Raw genomic sequence first — 21,753 nt, 5'->3', positions numbered from 1 at the left:
AGAGAGATGGCCCAGCAATTAAGAACATTTGCTGCACTTCCAGAAGACAGAGATCTAATCCTCAGTACTCCATGGCAGCTCATAACCATGTAACTCCAGAGGTCTGAGTTACATGGTTAACTTATTAGGCCCTCTCTCTCCTCTTTAACATCATGGGACTGTGAAGAGACAGGCCCGTTTCACAGTCCTCATTTGCCTCACAAAGCTAGACTCACATTTAATCTGCCCACAGAGGGCAAGAGAGGGGTAGGAAATAACATCTGTGAGTGCTACATGCTTCAGGGCCATTCCATCTTTTTATCCTCAAGATGAATGTTCTGTTTTAAAATAAATACTCACAGGAAGTTTCAAAAACAGTAAGAGTCCTGTGTGGCCTCCATGCAGGGACTGGGAGACTGGGGGAGTGAAGCAGAACCCCCTGAAACCCATGTGGAAGGGAAAGGAGGGTTAATGTTTTATTTCTCTCTGTGCACAGCTGTCTCAAAGATGACCACTGTGTTATTATTATTCTACTTCTCTACCAGTGCACAATGTATTACACTAAAATAATTGACTGAGGGCATTAGATTAAGGTGGCCCCGGTGCACATGATCCTACCTAAGCAAACCAATTTCAATCCAGTATAAACATTCTTGACCATTGGGAGACCCATTGACTTTTAGTGCAGCAAAACAATTACGGCTGCTCCCCCTTAACCATCAAGTGATTCCTTTGCCTTTGAGCTGAGCTTCAAAAAAAGTTCTTCCTTTTCCCTATTTGTTGGAAGCCCTAACCATCAATAAGGTCTGGAGCAAGTGATTCACAAATTTCTGTCCCAGCTTACACATTGTTCTTACAGCAGCTCATAGTTCTGTGCCCCGACAGGCTTAGCTGGATGGGTCCTCTGACCCTTCATTAGCTGGGTTTATAATAGCCTAAGTGGCTTCAGGTACCTATCCCAGGCTTTGACAGGAATGGATAAAGGATGGACTTATTTGGGATAGTGGGGTGCTTCACCTTTCTGTGGATTCAGGGGCTTATGGGGTGCCTGTAACTGAGTGCATGATAGGAAATCTTGGGCACTCAATCATGTTGCCCAGGCTCAGTTATGTGAAAAAAGTAAATCAAGTTGCAAAGCAATGTGTCTCTTGTCCTGTGGTCTATGTTGAAATATATGTTATGTATGTACTGATGTGTAAGGCCTAGGAAGTTACTAAATATGAAGAAGAAAGGGGTCTGGAAAAAACATTAATGGGAATGAAGTGTTTTCCTGTGAGGAAAGCTGGGTGCTTGGGAACTGGAACAGAGTGCTGTTTGTCATTGTTCTTTTGAATCACTTCAGTTCTGTGTCTTTCATGCAGTTTGGTAGCTCAAGTTTTGCACCAGAGAATAGAGCATGATTGGGTTCCTCTAATGGGCTCTAGAGGTCAGGTAATGTGGAATCAAGGCATAGAGGGGGTGAGAAGAAAATTAAATGACTGTGTTGGGATGTCTTCCTGTCAGATGATGAATCATGCTCACCATGCATCTGGCATCTCTTCTTGGCAGTTTGCTGCAAACAGGAAGGAGGAAGATTGGATGTCTCTTTAATAGCTTAGATGAGAAAGAGCAGAGTCCTTTGAGTTCAGCAAGAGACAAGGCCCCCACCCTCCTCCTCCACCTTTCACTTCTTTAAGCAAATGCAAAAACAAAGAGATATATAGTGTAAGCAGTGGCCACGCCATGTGAAAACTCACCATGTGAAAAGTGCCTCCATTTTGGATAAACAACAATTGTAGAAACTACAGAAATTTGGTTCCTGGAAGTCAAGTAACCCAGGCCTCTATATCAGTTATTCTCAACCTGTGAGTCAAGACCCCTTTGGGGGTTGCATATCAGATATCCTGCATTTCAGATACTTACATTACAATTTATTACAGCAGCAAAATTACAGTTAAGAAGCAGCAATGAAATAATTTTATGATTGGGGGTCACCACAATATGAGGAATTATATTAAAGGGTCACAGTATTAGGAAGGTTAAGAACCACTGCTCTAGCTAGGTTCTTGACTTCCCACTTCAATAATGGCTACATGACAGTCTTCAACTGTCCACTCACAGGTCACCTGCAGCAATGACCGATCTTAACCAATGAAGGAGACTTTTCCATCTCCATCCACCCCACTTCCTGTGAATACCATGGGGAAGGTCCCCACTTGACCATGCTGCTGTCTGCCTCTGGCGTTCGAATATCTTCTAATAAATTTCTTCCTCAAATACCAGTCTACCTCAGTGTCCTCCCTTGAACCCAAACGCTTCATTTAGCTGAAGACCTAAGTAGACACAGACAACCGGCTTTAATACCTGAATAGGAAATGATTAGACACATCTATGTTTAGACTTAGGGGACACAGAGAGATCATAAATTTTTTAAAAGGTAAAACAATACAGATCTCAATTTTTAAAAGGGACATTGCTAACTATAAGAAAGAAAATTTAAATGTAGACCACATTAAATGAGTATTTTTTTACAAAACAGGACAGAGCTCAATGATAGACAGATTGCTTAGCAGGCCCAAGGTCCTGGATTCTACCCCCAACATTGAGGTAAGGGAGGGGGTCACACATATACACAATGATATGCAATGAAACGTGATTCAGCTTTCAAAGGGGAGATCCTGTCAGCTGTAACAATATTGATGAACCTGAGAGACACTATGTTAAGCAAAGTAAGCTGAACAGAAACAGAAAGGCAAATACTTCATTATCTCATATGCACAATCTAGAAAAGTTGAGTCCTTAAGGAAAAAAGACTGGAATAGTAGTTACCAGAGGCTGAGGGAGGACATGGGGAGAAAACAGATTTTAGTCAAAGAATATAAAACTTTGTTTTATGTATTCTCATCACAAAGAAGTGTGTGAGCTAATGTACATGCTAACTAGCTTGATTTAGCTAGTCTACCACACAGACATATCTAAAGCATTGGATTTCATACAGTAACTATGCAGGATTTCTGTCAAATTAGAAACCTGCCTGACATGCACAAAGCCCTGGGTTCAATGCCTAGCACATTGGCTAGGTGCCACATTCCTATAATCTTGGTGCTGAGGAGAGAGAGGAGAGATGGGAAAACCAAGGTCATCCATGGCTACAGAGTGAGTTGAGGTTAGCCTGGGCATCAATTAATAAAAAAATAATTAATACCTGCAAGATAATTGGATTATGGAAGCCCCTACTTTCATTTCTAAGATATGAAATACCATGTCTGTGAGCACAAAATCACCATGTAAGCAGTCAAATATGAAACATTTGCTAACTAGAGTGGAAACGGAAACACTGTGTTCTTACATCAGACAAACCCTGTCCCCATTAGCACCAAAAGTGGACATCAATGATTCATAGATCCTGGGGCCATGTTATTTTGATGCTCGGTTTCCCCACTGAAGAGCATGTACCTCTACTGGAGAATGATTCTGAAAAAATTAACATTCAGTGTCTAAGCTCCATGGAAGTGAGGTTGCTTGTGTGTTACTTACACTGAGAGATAATGAAGTGAAGTAATTACTTTTTTGTTGCTGTGAGCAAATGCCTGACAAAAAGTAGTTAAGGGCTGGAGAGATGGCTCAGAGGTTAAGAGCACCAACTGCTCTTCCAGAGGTCCTGAGTTCAATTCCCAGCAACCACATGGTGGCTCACAACCATTTGTAATGAGATCTGGTGCCCTGTTCTGTATAAATAATAAATAAATAAATCTTAAAAGAAGTAGTAGTAGTAGTAGTAGTAGTAGTTAATATAAGGTAAGGTTGGTTGTGGCTCACCATTTGAGTCTATAATGGTAGGGAAGGCTTGGCTGTAGGAGGATCTGAGAGGGCAGGGGATGAAGCTGCTTGCTCATATCTCAAAAAGCAAAGCAAAGAAAATATGAGGACTCAACTGGCTTTCTTTTTTTACCCTTTTTATTCAGGAAAGGGATGGTGCCACTCACCTTCAAAGTATTATTCAGTTCATTGTCTCTGGAGAAACCCTCACAGACTCACCCCAAAGTGTGCTTCATAAACACCATAGTTTTTTTTAATCCAATTAGATTGACACTTGGAACTAATCTCTGCATAAAGACACCCTGTGAAACCACTCAGCACCAGAACTATGGGAGATAAGAACGAAGACTGAACAGCCATCACTGAGAAACACTCGAGTGGTCCCAGGACATGCCAAGGCCCAAAGCAAGTGTAGCAAGAAGACAAATTCTAGGAAGGAATGTCACAACAACTGAAGTTGAAATGGGATGGGGTCCCCTGTGCCGGAGAGTACCATCAGCAATCAGATGCCCCAGACCTCCAGACCGCTGCTTAGAAATAAGCACCAGCCACTGGAGGAGGTAGACCAGAACTCCACAAAAGTACTGATTCTCCTCTCCAGTCATTGGAGCCTGGGAGAGTCTTTCCAATACCAGGTATACAAACTGATCTAAGCATAGACCCTCTACTCCTTTTGTTGTGTAGCAGTTTCTTCCAAATTGACATACACCCCCCCCCTCCCCAGAAAGACAGGTGCTCAATATACACACTCCCGGAAAGAGAGGTGCTCAAGAGACTCAAAAACCAAACAAAACTGAAGGAGAAAGGGGAAACATAGAAGACTCACAAAGCTCCTCCCCAAGGTTACACAAATAAAAACAACCGCTGAGGAAAGGAGACCAGTGACAAGTTCACTGCCTTGAACTTTTCAGGGACCTTCAGGGACTCAGGTTTTGTGGCTCATCGCCCAGGCTTAGCTGGGCTTCTCAGTGATGGGGCTCCCTTGAATCATCTCTCTACCTGTGTAAGCAGCCCTCCCACCCACCATACTCTTGTAGGTAAATCCCCAAAACTCGTCAGTTCCCAAAGTTGGATTTTGGTGGATAACTCCTTTGATCTGTCTTGAGTTGCAGCTGGGGTAAACAGGCCTTTATTCAGATCTTCCCCGGAAACATTTCACACAACACTTTCCTATGGTTAAGTAATGCACAGCTCCCAAGAGTGCCATTGTAAGTGCTTCTAACAGACTCAGAGAGCCCCTGGGGGTAATTGAACTGCACTTATTATGGTAGCATCAAGTTATTTGTAATTAAACAACTAATATTCAAATATTTGTGTATTCATTACTACATAACAAATTACTACCAATTCCAAAGTTTAATATCCATTTATGATCTCATAGTTCTACAGGTCAGAGTCTGGGAATGATTTGGTCGGCGTCTTTGCTGATGGAGCATTAGCAAGAGGCAAGAGCCAGGAAGATGACTAAATGGATAAAGGTGCTTGCCACTAAGCCTGCTGACCTGAGTTCGATCCCTAGGCCTCACATGGTAGGAGGAAAGAGATTCCCACCAGTTGTCCTCTGATCTCCATACATGTTAAGGCAAGCATACCTCACCCCCACATGAATTGGTAAAGAAATGTAATTTTAAATTTAAAAACATTAAACTATAGTTTGTGTACCATAAGACTGACCGTTTTAAAGTACACAACTCAATGGTTTTTTAATACACAGTATTCACAAAGTTGGACAAGTGTAACTATTTTCATCTAATACATGAAAAAGAAACTAGAAACCTTCTTACTTCCAAACTTCCCTCACCATAGGCAACTGCAGTCTCTATCTATTGAGCTTTCTGGAGCATTTATGCAAATTGAATCATATAATAAATGGCCCTTTGGACCTGGTTTCTTTCACTTAGCATAATATTTCCAAGATTCCTCTAAATTGTATTATGAACCCAGCACTTTGCTCTTTTTTATAGATCAACAATATTCCATTGTAGGGGCATACCACATTTTGTTTATCCATTCACCTGTTGATATAGATGAGGACTATTTCCATCTTCCTTTTTAACTTTATTTTTCAGATTAAAATATAATTGCAAGTGCATATTCCCTTGGGCAACTTATATCTATTCACATCTGTGGGGCTTAGGCAGAAAACTCATTCTCCTTTCTATAGAAACAGAGATTTGAGGAACGTTGATTTGCAAAATTCCCACCACTTCATGTGTAAGAACTAGAATTTCCAGCTTTTCCAAGTGAAGTGAAAATGCTTTTCACATGATGCCACTTTCTGTGAGTAGAGATAGCATTTAAAAGTTCACATGAGAGGCAGGGTCTCTCAGAGGTCAACAGGTCACCAGGGTCCTCCATTAATAAATGAGTAATATTACTATCTCAGGGCTTGGTTCATTTTCACAAAAGTGAATTTTTTGTAAAAAGCAATCTGGTCAGGTGTGGTGGCTCATGTCTGCAATCCCAGCACTCTAGAGCCAGAGGCAGGAGGATTGTTCAGAGTTCAAGACAGCCTAGGCTATAGAATGAGACCCTGTCTCATATAAATAAATAGATAGATGATAGATAGAGAGAGACAGACAGACAGACAGGTAAGCAAGTTAGCAAGTTTGGACATTGCTGTAGTAGTTTGGACAAGTGTCCCCAAAGGGCCATGTGTAAAGGGTTTGTTCCCTATCATAGTAAGAACTATACAGGTGGGACCTAATAGCAGTCCTTAGGTCATTGAGGGCATGTTTTTAGGGCACTGTGGGACTCTGGCCTCGTCTTCTTAGCAACCTGGCTTGTGGTGTGAGTGGGTTTCTCCCAGCATGCCCTGCCACTGTGGGGTCTCATCCTAGGTTAAAGTGAGAAGCTCATCTGATCTTAAAGGGTGCAAGCCATCTTCTGCCTGGACTTTGATATTAGACTTCCTGACCTCTAGACCAATGAGAAATAAATACATTTCCTCATAAACCATCTAATCTCTGATACTCTGCTATGGCAGCCCAAGACCATACCATCCTCATTAAGCTTTGGGCATGTGGCCTCATTTGAGAGCAGAAGTAACTAGAAAGAAATCCCCATGTGTCCAGCATTGTGCACCCCTGGCCTGCACCTCCTCCTTCTTGGCAGTACCCCTCACCTTCCTCCCTCTCTGTGATACTTGGGTTGTTAGCTTGACAGTTCCTCAGAAGGCAGCTCACTTCATTTCATCTCTGTGAGAAAAGGGATGACAAATTAGCCAGATGCATCATCCCACACCATTCTGTCTTGGGAAAGGAGCATAGAGCCTACCAAGAGCTCCCTAAACTGAGAAAACCATCTGTATTCATTACTTTTCTGCTGCTTTGACAAAACACATGCATGACAAAAAAAAAAGTCATGGCAACTTACAGAAGGAAGGGTTTATGTGGGTTCCCAGTTCCAGAGGGATGGAGCTCATCACAGAGCAGAAAGCTGAGAACTCACCTCTTGAACCATAGTCATAAAGCAGAGAGAGCAATTGGAAATGGTAGAGGCATTTTAATCTCTCAGCCCGTCCTGAGTGACATATTTCTTCTGGCAAGGCTGTGCCTCCTTAACCTTCCCAAATAGTGCCAGTGACTACGAGCCAAGTGTTCAAATGACTGAGAACGTGGGAGACATTCTTGTTCAAACCACCACATTGTCTTTATCCCTTTTTCTGTCCTTTCTTTCTAAGTTTGTTTGGAGTAGGATGTCGTCTATTACTGATTGTTTTCAAAACACTTGGACACTTCAGTTTGTTCTCTCTCTCTCTCTCTCTCTCTCTCTCTCTCTCTCTCTCTCTCTCTCTCTCCCCCCCCCTCTCTCAACTTAAAGCCAGAAAGTTGCAGTCAATTTTAAATGACTTTCCACATCACACATTCCTTTGCTCAAGCAAGAAGCCAGCTGGCAGGATCTTAACCTTGAGAGAGCGCATCCATCAAACCTGACCTTGCAGACAATACATTTATAATGTAGCAACAAATTATTAATAACATCCTCATCATGAAGCCGAAGAGGAGGTGAGCATGAACAAAGTTGAGGAGCAAATACCGCAGAGTCTATCTGCACCGAAGTGGGATTTGTTAGAAAATTTTAAACTTACCCTAAAATTAGAGCCATTGAGATGGTTCAGTGGGTAAAGGCACCTGCTGCTGAGTTACAACCTGAGTTCCATCCCCAGGACCCACAGAGTGGAAGGAGAATCTGCTCACTGCTCATTTGTTAGCCTCTCCTCAAAGTAGTGGTCCTCAACCTGTAGGTTGTGACCGCTTTGGGGCAAACAACCCTTTGACAGGGTCTCCTGAGACCATTAGAAATATCAGATACTTACAGTAGCAAAATGACAGTTATGAAGTGGCAACGAAAATAATTTTATGGTTGGGGTCACCACAACATGAGAAGCTGTGTTAAAGGGCCGCAGCGTTAGGGAGGTTGAGAACCACTGCCTAGAGCAAAGAGCCAAAGAGTTAGTTATCCTAGTTGAAGTCAGTTTCTCTCCCCATATCTGTTCTCAAGCTTTAATGCAAAGAGCTCCTCCCACTAGAAAAAAACTATGCCTGATAGAAGCCTCTTTGTCCCACGCCTGGGATCTTTGGCCTCTGAAGTGATCAGCTCCTCATTGCTGGCATTTTAGGTCTGTCTCCTGCCGAGCCTTTCCTTCTGACGTTAGATGCTTACATAAGATTGCCCGCCCAGTATTCTCGCCTCAATGGACCCGATGGACATTTAAACTTGACAGGTTCAAAACTGAACTCTTCAGATCTTCCCTCTGGAGCTGACTTCTCCTGCTGTTTTCAAAACTCCCTTCTTCCAGTTACTGAAGACAGAGTTCTCGAGGGTATGTATCTATATCTTGGGTTTTCACTGAATTGTGTTACAATAAAATCCCCCAAGATCTCAGAGGCTTACATCGAGGATGCAAGGCTAAATCTCCAAAGCTCTACCCTTAGTGACTGTGCGGGATAGTTTTACGTCAACTTGACAAGAGCTAAAGTCATCTGAGAGGAGGGGGCCTCAATTGAGAAAATGCTTCCATAAGACTGGGTTGTAGGCAGGCCTGTAAGGCATTTTCTTCATTAGGGTTTGATGGGGGAAGGGCCCAGTTTACAGTGGGTGGGGCCATCCCTGGGCTGGCGGTCCTGAGTTCTATAAGAAAGCAGGCTGAGCAAGCAAGCCATAGCAAGCCAGTGATTAGCACTGATAGATAATTACATGTAATCTACGCGCATGCGTGGAGTACACACAGGAGTCCCTGTACGCATGCATGGCCCAACCTTTAAAAAGCCGGCGCCACCTTGCAGGACTCTCTCTCAGGCTCTCAGTCTCTCTCTTCCTCCCCTCCCCCCCTTCTCCCCCCCTTCTCTCCCCACCCACGTGTGTGTTTCACCCAGGCCTGTCACCTCTATCCACTTTAATAAAACTCTCCCGTGGTCTTGTCGTGTTCGGGACGTGTTCCTAGCGCCGCATAAGTACTAACATTGGTGCCGTGCGAAAATGGGCGCTTCCGGGCGCTCTGTGCCTGGAAACCCGGGAACCGGGACGTAAACTGCGCTACACACGCCGGGAACTCTGCTCCGTTTGAGACAGACCACTCTCCATTTGCCTGGTCGCACAAATCCGCATGCAACACCGCTTCTGATTGGTGAGTTTTCCCCTTTTCTTTACTGGCTACCGCTGGCCCCCATTGCGGGCCCGGATTTCCAGCCACTTCCCACGTCTGCAGTTTGAGACATTTTGCGAAGGGACCACCACCGTCAGGTGCGTTCCGGGGGTCGTGTGAAGCCGGCACGGTCTTCGCACCCGACGGGGGTGGCTGACCGTGAAAAAGGCTCCTGGGGAGGCCTTCCTTCACTGGACCAGGCCCCCGCTTATCGGCTGATGAGCTGATGAGGCGGCTTGTGCCTGAACAGATCTACGTTCGATATTTGGGGACGCCCAAAATCGGACCTCTAGATCACGTTTTGTTTTTTTTAATTTTTTATTTTTTGCCTCTCGGCTGCGGACATGGGAAATAAGTTTTCCAACTCGATCAGCCCTACTTACAGATTCCTAAGCTTATCCGTCTCTGTACTGAGAGACGGCCCAAGTATGCTTTAAAAAATAACAAAAAATCCCAATCTTTTACGGGAGTTATCTAATTCTGGCCAGCAAACAGGCAAATGGAAAGAGTTGCTCTTTATCTTAGCTTTCTTTCTCTCTAAAAGCTCTAAAAAGGTAACCATGGCTTGTGATTCTTCCGCCAACCAGCATGCACCTCCTGCTGGCCGCCGCGGGTGGTGGCCAGCCACAAGAAGCGTAGCTTTCCATTATTGATACCGCCACGATTTTTCACACTGAGTCTGCTGTTCTAATGGCTGAAATCTGAGCTATATGTTTACGATGGACAATCCCGGGGGTTGTCCAGACTGTGCTGGCATTGGCAGGCACATTTTTGCTCGGAGCAAGAATGGCGTCTGGGTCTACCGGGTGGATCCACGGCAGCACAGTTGCAGCTCTTAGCTGAGCTTAGATCTTACTTCATTCTCAGGACGCCTGAGTTGAAGTCTGATCCCGGTTTATTATTTTAATTTTTTATTTTCCACTCAGTTACAGCCATGGGACAGAGGGCGGAAACCACCCACTTACTTTGGCGGATGGGGCGATACCGATAAATCTGGCCGCTTAACAGCTTTGCGGTACCGATAAACCTGACCACATAACCGTGTAGCAGGTACTTCAGCCAACAAACAGTAAAATAAGAGTTGCTTCATCTCCAAACTTTCTGCTAAAGCTCTAAATCCTTTCTTCCCTTTCCCACTAAGGCGTCTGCCACGTGTAACCTCTGTCTGACTTTCGCGCCATTGGTGGGCGGGCTCAAATGCACAGGCTTGGGCGGTTCCTAAGAATTGCCCTAACTCACCCTAACTCCACCCACTCATTTTCAAACTGCCTTGAGAATCACAGACGGGTCTAAAAGTAGCTGAGATCTAAACAATTAAGTTTACAATAATCGGGATGGCTCCTAAGCCAAAAGGAATCAACTTATAGCCTCAGGCAAGTCTTCCAAAGGATCGGTTTACAGTCTGCCTACTGGCAGACCTTCCAAAAGCTGTCCTTAAGCCACCAATCGTCAGGAAAAATTCAGGACATAGAGTAAAATCCATCTCTTGTTCCCGGCTAAAAGTTAAGTATCTGGAGAACAAGGCTCCTGACCCCACGGTCAAAAGAGTCATCTATGGCATTTAAGGTGTGTCAGGGAAAAAAGCCCGAAAACGAAATTGCCAAATGCTGGCACTCACTGACTCCTGAAAGCTGTTGGGTCCCTGTTTTAAATAAAAAAGGCCATGGGCTAGCAAATGCCCTGCCCATCAACAGCCTTGTCCTTGTGCTGCCTAGAAAGACAACCAGTCAGCTGACTGCCCCCAGGCGCCAAGACGCATGGGTACAGCAAGCTAAGACCTCCAACAAACCTAGGCTTGGCTATAGACACAGCAGGGAACCCAGAACTCAGCAGGGAAGCAGTTTCTTTCCTTCTGGACACCAGAGCCATTGACTCAGTCCTGGGAGTTTAGGATGTCACTCCTTTCTATTGTCGGGAACAGAGGACAGCCTTACTTCCCTCACCAGATTTAATTGCACTTTCAGAGTTACTTAATGAAAAAGATTTCCAACTAAGATAAGAGCTCATTGTCTCATTTCAAAGTTACCGCCTGTGTTTCTCATGTGCATACAGACAGGGCCATGATCTTTGCCTTGTCCCTAATTCAAAAAAAAATAAGTTCTCTTCCACTCTCAAGCTCCAGAGGACACCAGGATCCACTGCCTGGTCACCAATTCCAGAGGAATTTCCCAACTAGGGCCACATAGAGCCGGAGGCAAAAGAGACCGTCAAAATATCCAGGTGGTAAGGTTATAACAGTTTGTCACTGTTCAATACTCAGTAACTGGTCACCTGTGTTTCCCAAACGCTAAACTAGCAAAACAAACAGGTGCCTTAAATAAACCACCTCAAATGAGGCTTGTCTCAGGTAAAAAAAAAACCAACCAGAGTACTTAAACATCACAGCCACCTTTAACATGTCTCCAACCAGACAGACCAGACAGATCTACCTCAGATAAATGTCAACTCCAAAAACAAAATAATAATGAGTCTTTTCTCTAAGCTTTTTATGTCACCAGTGTTTTGTCAGATAGAAGGTTCCCAGCCACACCATGGAGGACGGACAGCTACAGGATCTCATCCTAGGATCAGCCACACCATGGAGGATGGACACAGCTACAGGATTTCATCCCAGAACTTCAGGAGACGGCTTCCCCATCTCCCCCCCAAAACCAATCAACGTCCATCATTCAGCCTGAAGCAGTCTTTGAGAGAAACGGCGTCCCATACCCATCTATCCACATTTTTTTCTTTTTTAAAACATGAGAGTCGGGAATGATAGATAATTACATGTAATCTACGCGCATGCGTGGAGTACACACAGGAGTCCCTGTAAGCATGCGCGGCCCAACCTTTAAAAAGCCGGCGCCACCTTGCAGGACTCTCTCTCAGGCTCTCAGGCTCTCTCCTCCTCCCCTCCCTCCCTTCTCTCCCCCTTCTCTTCTCATCCACGTGTGTTTCATCCAGGCCTGTCACCTCTATCCACTTTAATAAAACTCTCCCGTGGTCTTGTCGTGTTCGGGACGTGTTCCTAGCGCCACATAAGTACTAACAAGCACCCCTCCGTGACCTCTGCATCAGCTCCTGCCTCCGGGTTCCTGCCGTGTGTGAGTTCCTGTCCTGACTTTCTTCAATGACAACCTGTGATGTGGAAGTGTGAGCCAAATAAACCCTTTCCTCCTCAAGTTGCTCTCTGGTCATGGTTTTTTTGTTGCAGCAACAGAAACCCTAACTAAGACAATAATTGATTCTCCCATGCAAGTCCCACCTCCTCAGGGCGCCACAGACTTACAAACAGCACCACCAACTGAGGAGCCAACTTTCAAAACATGAGTCTTAGGGGCATTTCAATTCAAGCCCTAAGTCCGCCTCCAGGAGTTCACCTTCTTGCTCTTCTGTGGGTCACGGATGCACCCAGCCTCAAGCCCTATGCAATGACCCTTTTATCACTGTTCTCAGGTTTGTGCCTGGCTTATTCCTGTCCTTCAAAGTTTCAATATCCCTTCTCAAGCCTACCTTCACTACCTCATTTAACATTTCAGTGTCTCATCCTGTCTTCACAGAGATGACCCATTGTAAAAGAAGCACGCATTAACAGCACCCTCTTCATAGTTATTACATTTCAAATTACTATAACTCTTACTGACACAGTCCATCATGATGTTGATCTTGCAAAGGCAGGCAGCTTTGCATAGCCGTGGCACATCCCAAAACAAAGGCTTATAAATCCTAAATACATCCAGCTTGACCCCACTTAGAACAGTGTTGAGCGAGTGGTGGATGACTCAACATTTATCCAATTGGACACGGTGAACAAATGGTTAGCCTTGCCTGGTTCCTAACTTGGCTTCATCAATTTCTCTTGTTAATACCATAGGCCGGGTGGTGGTGGTGCACACCTTTAATTCCAGGCAGATCTCTGTGAGTTCGAGGCCAGCTTGATCTATAAAGCAAGATCCAGGACAGGCACCAAAGCTACACAGAGAAACCCTGTCTCAAAAAAAAAAACATAAAACTTCCCAGTCAGTCACTTAGGGGATATTACAATTATGTGTCTGTGCTTGACTCAAAATTTTATTATTTATTAAGCTTTATTATTCACTTTAATAATAAATAATGGTGTTTGGGGTCAATTGGAATTGAGACTCATTTTGTTTGAGCAAATGTTTCCTATTTCTTTAAAGCCTGATGACAGTATCATTAACTTTTTTTTTTTTTTTTTTTTTTTTTTGGTTTTTCAAGACAGGGTTTCTCTGTAGCTTTGGAGCCTGTCCTGGACTAGCTCTGTAGACTAGGCTGGCCTTGAACTCACAGAGATCCTCCTGCCTCTGCCTCCCAAGTGCTGGGATTACATACAGGTGTGTGCCACCACTGCTTGGCTCATTAACATTTTTAAACACTTGTGTAGGGTCGTATGTTGTTGTTCAGATTTGAGAGGAGGCAAGTACTTTATATCAATGCTTGCTTACCTCAGAAACTTTAAAAAAAAAGCTTTAAAATTATTCTAGAAAGAATGCAATCTTGGTTCTAACTATCTTTAACACGACAACAGAAATGAAAAAGGTAAGCTTAGGAATAAGAAAAAAAGGCAAAAGAACATATTTCCAGATAACACTAAGTCGTGTTTTATTTTGAATGAGACTCTACAGTTGAGCTGAGATGTCTTTGAAGTTCTGCAGTTTCTTTGGAAGAAAACCAATTTCTTTAGTTATCGGTTGCCTTTTAATCTTTTCAAAATCAATTGAAACAAACTTGCCTTGCTATTTGACTTGCCATAAGTGATAAAGTCCACAGGAAAGTCAAAACCAGGGTCTTAATGAGCACTCAACCAAAAAGTTACAGGCAGGACTCACCCAAGGAAAATGAACTTCTAATAATAGCCACATTGGTTCTGCATAGAGCAGACAAAACGTGTTCAAAAGAATTATAGAAGTTGACTGATAAGGATTGAATACCTCCCTTCTTTTATAATCATAAATAAAATGAAAGTACTTCAACTGGGATGAGGGGTATTAGGCATAATTAATTGTCATCAAAATTGGCAGGGTTCTACTCCACAAAGTGTATGATGAGGAGTCATCATCCTCCCAGAATTCATGGCCCCCCTTTGGGCTTATTTGCAGGTGTCACTGACTCTCTCAGCCATGTGGGGCCACGTGACAAGTTCCCATCAATCACATGTTAACTGGAAGGGACTCCTCTCAGCACCTAGCAGACTGTCTGCCACATGCTCAGGCCCCTTCTGTTTGCTGGAAACAAAGTCCACAATAGGGAAGAAACCCACAGAGGGAAGGGGCTTGGTTTGGAGACTCACTAGAAAAGAAAACCTCAGGGTCTGAGAACTCGGGATTGTTAACTTCTTAAAATACAGACTCGGGGCCAGCAAGACAACTCAGCTTGTAAGGGAGCTTACAGACCATCCTGAGAGTGTGTACCTAAAACCCTGAGGACCTGAGTCTGATCCCAAGAAACCACCTAGTGGAAGAAGAGAACCCACTGCTGAAAACTGCCCCCAGCGCGCGCGCACACACACACACACACCATGACACCATACATTTGCACAAAATAAATAAATGAAAAAGCATTTTTCAAAAAAATAAGAATTTGGCTTCTACTTTCAAGTCACATATGCCTAAAAATTTCATGTATCCATTTAAAAATCTATAAGTCACATGTGAAAAAGCAGGCTATTTATCCTTCTGTTACTGGCTTTATTTGAGTAATATGAAAATAGAAGCCTGCAGAGGACCAACAGGAGAGAGAGGGATGAGAACAGAGAAGAGGGGCACAGGGGGAAATACATACATACAATACATTTTTCATATAACACATGCCTGCATGAATGTCCTTATGTAACATAGTGCTATGTTCAAGAATATGAACAACTACAAATTTGGGAGAAAAAGATCACAAACAGGTTCATTTGTGGCATCACTTACAAGCAAAATGGAAATAAAAGTTAATAGCAAGAGAATTGTTCAGTAAATTGTAGTTTATGCCCTTAGACAGTAGCTCTACAGAGGTCAGGAAAACATGTCTTTAGGCTGGAGAGATTGTTGTTGGAGAGGTGGTGGAGATAGACAGGTAGACAGACAGGGAGGAGACGGGATGCCTGCATGCATAAGATGGACTGATTAATAGATGAACTTCGGAAAAAGAATCACATACTCTGTGCAACATGGGCACATGCATGCACACATACACATGCATGTACACACACACACACACACACACACACACACACACACACACAGACAGAGACAGAGACAGAGACAGAGACAGAGAGAACGAACAAGGGATTAAGTGCTCACAGAACTGGGAAAATGCTGCACCAGAGAAACTTCAGCTCTGTGGTGTCCTGGATGAGAAATGGCCACATAGGCTGGTATGTTGCACTGGATCCCCAGTTGGTGGCGCTGTTTGAGAAGGGTAGGGAGGAAGTACGTCACTGGAGGTGGGCTTTGGGTTTTACAGCCTGGCCCCACCCAGTCTCCCCCTTTTCTCTGATTCCTGGTATGAGGATAAGTGTGATCAGTCAGCTTTTGGCCCCTGCCAATTGCCGCCAGGCCTTCCCCCACGGTATGGATTCTAGTTCTCTGCAACCGTAAACCAAATAGGTTTCTTCTTCCTTGAGTTGCTTTTGGTCACAGTATTTTTTATCACAGTAACAGAAAGGTAACTAATATAGCCATTATGAGGCAGGCTTTCTGTCTCCTGGAGTCGGGCAGAATAGTGGTTTTATCCCCACCATTTCTTTAAAGTCAGACCCTGCCGAGAATGGAGTCCCACATTCCACACCTCAGTGTCTGAGGAATGTGTGTACTGGGCTCAGCTGTGTGTCCCTCTCCACCAGTGATCTTCTTCTGTCAGGAGAGCCATTCTCTAGTCTTCATTAGTGTCCGAGGTAGACTGTTGCCTCAATAAAACAATGACCCGAAACAACTTGTGGGAAGGGGGAGAGTAAAGGGTTTATTTGACTTGCACATCTGATCGCATTCCATCACTGAGGGAAATCAAAGCAGGATTGTAAGCTGGGCAGGAACCCGGTGGCAGGCACTGAAGCAGAGACCATGGAGGAGCCCTGCCTACTGGCTTGCTCAACTAATTTTCTAATACAGCCAGGACCACACGCCCAGGGATGTACCACCTACAGTGCGCTGGGCCCTCCAGTATCAATCAACAATCAAGAAAATGCCCTAAAGACATGCCCACAGGACAATTCCTGAACTGAGAGCTCCTACGTGTGTCTAGGTTTGTGTCAAGTTGACAAAAATAATAGAAGATGAGTGTCTTGGGCACAGGCTGCAATGTCTTTGCTACCTCCACATTGATATCCATGCAGGCACACAGTAGGTTTTCCATGAATTAACTTAGCCTCAAGTATCTAACATGCATACTATGTGCTTGTTCTAATCCTGAGCACCAGAGACAGAGCAACAAGGAGGATCTGTTTCCTGCACCTTCAGTGGAATCCTGTGCCATCCTGGAGCTTCCTGCTTCCCTTTACCCCTGGCACAGACTCCATCCGGACTCAAGAACATTACAACCACTTAACGACAGCATGTCAATACAGATTGAAGAAGCTTTGACCATTGCATGCCCCAGCGGAGGACAATGATCAAGATAGACTTTAAAAATATTGAAAAGTATGTGATGAAACTAGAATCTTCACACACTGCAGCTGAGAATGTCCCCTGGTAGGTCTCATTTAGAAAATAGTTGGCCCATTTCCAAAAGGTTAAATGTGGTCTTCCCAAGTATTTGCACGCTGTCGCTTCCCCAGGGAGATGTTTGCAAACTCCCCCTCTCCCTAGACAGGACTCCAACTGACCACAGTAGTGGTTTCATCCAACCACCCAAGTCCATCTCAGTGAACCAGTGAGCTTGTTTATTGGGCTTTCATATAGAAGCATGGGTGATCCCACCCCCAAACAGCTGCACTTCCAAAAAGTCCTGTCCTAGTGTCTTAGGGTTTTATTGATGTGATGAGACACCATAACCAAAGCAACTCTTATAAAGAAAAGCATTTAACTGGGGCTGCCTTACAATTCAGAGGTTTAGTCCATTATCATCATGGCAGGAAGTATGGTGGAATGTAGGCAGGCATAGTGCTGGAAAGGTAGCTGAGAGTTCTACAGCTGGATCCATGGGCAGCAGAAAGAGACAGTGAACCACTAGGCCTGGCTTGAGCTTCTGAAACCTCAAAGCCCACCCCTAATGACACACTTCCTCCAACAAGATCACACCTCGAATAATGTCACTCCCTATGAGTCCATGGGGACCATTTTTATTCAAACCACCACACACCTAGCATGGATGACGACTTCCCCACAGCTGTACAGATGGAGTCCCCTCTACAGTTAACCTTCCACTTCATACATACTCTTGCACCACCTGAGACCAGATGAAGCTGGACAGAGTTACACACTGCTGGGAACGGAGGTGTGGGAACAGGAGAGAAGGAACTGCTCTGTCTCAAGTGAAAGTCCAGTGACACTCCCCAGTGCCTCCCTCTTTTAGGGAACATCAATGAGCCCCATCATTTGAGGGTCTCATGACTCACCACTGCTTCTCTTAACAAGATGGTAACAATCCAGACAATAGCATTCCACAATGCTGTGACTCAGCCATTGTACTCCTAGGCATAAGCATCTCTCCATGCAAAGACTTGTGCATGAATGGTTCACGGCATCAATAGAGGACATGTAAACAAAATGTGGTACACCTGTACAGGAGGATAGTATCCAGCTCTCAAAACAACTGTAGCACTGTGACATGAAGAAAACCAGAACCTATTTGTGCTAAGTGAAAAGAGCTAGTCACAAAGGGTCACTTTGCATAATGTATGTAGAGCTCAGACCAGGCCAGGCCACAAGAACAGAAATGGAGCTAATGATCACCAAGGGCTGGATCTAGTGAGGAATGCTGATTGCTAGTATTGATCACATTGATGAGCAACTCTGTAAGTATACTGAAAACCACTCGTGGTACACATAAATGAAGATACTTTAAGATACTGAATTATCCCGTGATAAAACTGTGCTGATACTCTTTTAGATTAAGAAGTGTTCAATGGGGGTCAAGGACACCATAAGAAAACTCATAGAATCAACTAACCTGGGCTCACAGGGGATCACAGAGACTGAACCGACAATCAGGGAGCTGGCATGGGTCTGACCTAGGCACTCTCCATAGATGTTATAGTTGAGTGGTCTTCTTGTGGGACTCCTGATGGTAAGAGCAGGAGCTGACTTTGACTCTGTTGCCTGCTTTTGAGACTCTACTTCTTATACTGGGTTACCTTGCCCAGTCTTAATATGAAAGGAGGTGCCTAGTCTTACTGTAACTTGATATGCCATGTTTGGTTGATATCCATGGGAGGCCTGCTCTCTTCTGAACGGACACAGAGGAGGAGTGGATGGGGACAGAGGAGAGGTTGGAAAGGGACTTGAAAGAGAGGAGGAGGGGAAACTGTGGTTGGGCTGTAAATAATAATAATAATAATAATAATAATAATAATAATAAATTTTATAAAAAAGAATCACTCAATATGTAAAATGGAAACCTCAGTCTGACTTAGAGGTTGGGCCTTTAGGGCCACCATGGAATGATCTTCGTGAAGTCTGTCAAGTATTTTGAAGACCTGAAGCTCTTCCCAATTTAATGTTAATGGTGTTAGCAAGAGAACAATCCATCACCAGCCTTTAACCTTTTCAAAAACATTGAGAATTTGCATCCCTCAGCAATGACCCATCTTCTTTGTTAAATGTCAAGGGCCTCAGGAGAAGACGCCAACTCTTTTCTTCAGTGGGGATAAGGTAACTAACATTGGCCACTGAAACATATCAACAGGCTGGAAGAGGTTCGGCTTCCCTGACAACAGCTGGCGTCAGTGAGTCATGTGGAAGCAGATCTGCGTGTCTGTCCAGCTGGGAGATTCCCTGGGTGATGGACAAGAGAGTCTGAGCTTTGGACTTGTTCCAGTGGGAGGCTTAACAATGAACAGTGGAACACAAATGTTATGTTCTAGCATAACGCTTAGGAGGCGATCTCTCCTACCCAAGTACAAACGAGAATGGGACTGTGCTGCTGGCAACATTCTAGTCTCCGCCTCGGCTAGATTTCTATGCCGAGTGTCAGACCAGTCCAGAAGGAAGATGACTAGCTGTGTCCTGATACCGTTCGTCCTTCCCGGGGTGACAGGGTAGGAACAAGTTGCAGTTGGTGGTCTCAGAGAAACTCAATTCAATGCAGGATTCTGGGACACATAACCCTACTAAGGAAGGTCCATTCAGGTCACTTCACATCATCCCACTTTGGAAGGCTTACTTCTCGGGTTTGTTGATACATAACAAAACCATAACCATGTGATTGAGCTCCTTTTCTTGTTGCTAAACACCTAGAAAGCACCGTAAGAGAGGAAGGGTTTGCTCTGGCTCATGGTTTGAGGAATCTGTCCATCCATCACAGAGGGAAGGTGAGAAGCAGCTGGTCACATTGTGTTCACAGTCCGGAAGCAGAAAGTAAACAGGAGTGGGGCCCTGCTAGGAAACCTGAAGGTCTGTTCCCAAAGGCCCACTTCCTCCATCGAGTCTCCAACTCATAGGGGCTCCACGACCTTTGAGAACAGGCGCCACCTGCTGGACAAAGGGTACCAGCCTGTGAGGTTCATTCCACATTCAAACCACCATGGCAGCATGCTTTGTTCCGAGAGAGACGTCCTCGTGGCTCATGTCCTATGCCTGTTCATTTCGGTTTCCCATGCCATGCAAAAATCACAAAAATCATTTTTCCAAACGCACGACCACTGAAGACACCAGGAAGAGTCTTCAAACCCCTCTCTAGCCTTGAGTTTCCGCAGAGTCCCTCCTCATTGCTTGTGCCACATGTGTAGGATTATTTAATAATAATAATAATAATAATTAATATTATTATTGTCTTTGTTTTCAGTTCTAGGAATGAAATATCCATGCTGCATTTCTGAGTCAATAATGGCGGAGGGGGCCATTATAATGGTGGAGGGACCTGGAAAGAGGTCGGGAATGTAATTGGTGATCCTCTCTGCATACTCACCCTGCTGTGTGCTATCAGACAAGAAGTGTACCCTCTCTGGTCCTTGAAAGGAAGGATTTAACCAGGTGCTTTCTAAGGTCTTTTTCTTCACTTTAATTAGCTTCTGAGATCTGATCCAATCTGCATCTCTTGGGTACATAAATTACTGTCATGTATGAAACTGGCTGTGATCCCTCACTGGAGATTAAAAAGAAATAATCAGAATTCATAGAAAACACCATCTATCTCTTTGAATTTGAGAGTCGCTCACTAGAATGCAAGAAAGAAATAATTGAAATCAAGCAGCCGAGAGATGGCTGGCCAAGCAATTACTTTGGCCAACTCTTGAATTCTTTTATCACTTTTCAAAAACTTTCCCCGGCACTTTGTCCTGGCAAATTTGATGCAATCAATATGTCCTTCGTGGGCAGACTGTTCTCCGGCTTCATCTGTCTTTCGTTCTGGAAAAGCCCATTAAGTCGGGAAAGAAGTTGTGGGAAGCTTTATTGCAGAGAATGGATGGAATTTTTTTTCTTTTTTTTCTCAGTACAAAATACTTCCCCAAGTAGAAGAGAGTGAAGGTGGCCATCTCAGAGGCCAAGTCAAGGCGAATCCTGGTCATCGCCCTTGCAGTCTGTGAGACTGGGCCACCACAGATGCTGTCACCATTATTCAAACCCAGTAGACAGAGAATGGGATCAAGTCTTTAAGTTATGCAGACATCCTTCATCCTGTGAAGGGTGTCAGGTCATACCCTCAGAGCCAGGTGGAGACTATTGGCTGCTGGCAGTCTGGAGGACCAGGGGACAACATCATGAGGTATGGAGTACTTCATAAGAGGGAGTGCCATAATGTCATGACACCACCATGGACCAGCAATGCATGCCCTGCATATGGGAAGCTGTAGAAACACAAAGACCAAAGATAGACAAGCCCCACGCCCCTAACCAAAATCAAAAGCCCCCACTCTCTAGCAGACAGAGTCTAACTTAGAGTTTGCCCTGGTGCCTGGGGATGCCTTTAACCAGCAATGAAAACCTGGCTGCTAATGGTTGGCCTCTGGGATGACAAGGAGGTTATGAGCTGACCTCTTGACCTCTGCAGATATGACCCCACCTGAGTGGCCCAGGGCAAAGGGGCCAGGTAATTTTTCCTGGGTGCCACAAAGGACCCCATTCCCTCCCAGGGACACTATTCTCTTCCTCTTGTTACAGGTAGCCTCACTGGAGATGAACATTTAGTTTATAGCCTCTTGGAGTCTTTATCCCAGCCAGTTGGGACCATACCCAACTATTCGG

Source organism: Onychomys torridus, chromosome 18 (genome assembly GCF_903995425.1).
Source record: "Onychomys torridus chromosome 18, mOncTor1.1, whole genome shotgun sequence".
NCBI classification, from domain to species: domain Eukaryota; kingdom Metazoa; phylum Chordata; class Mammalia; order Rodentia; family Cricetidae; genus Onychomys; species Onychomys torridus.
Note: the sequence above shows the minus strand (reverse complement) of the source record.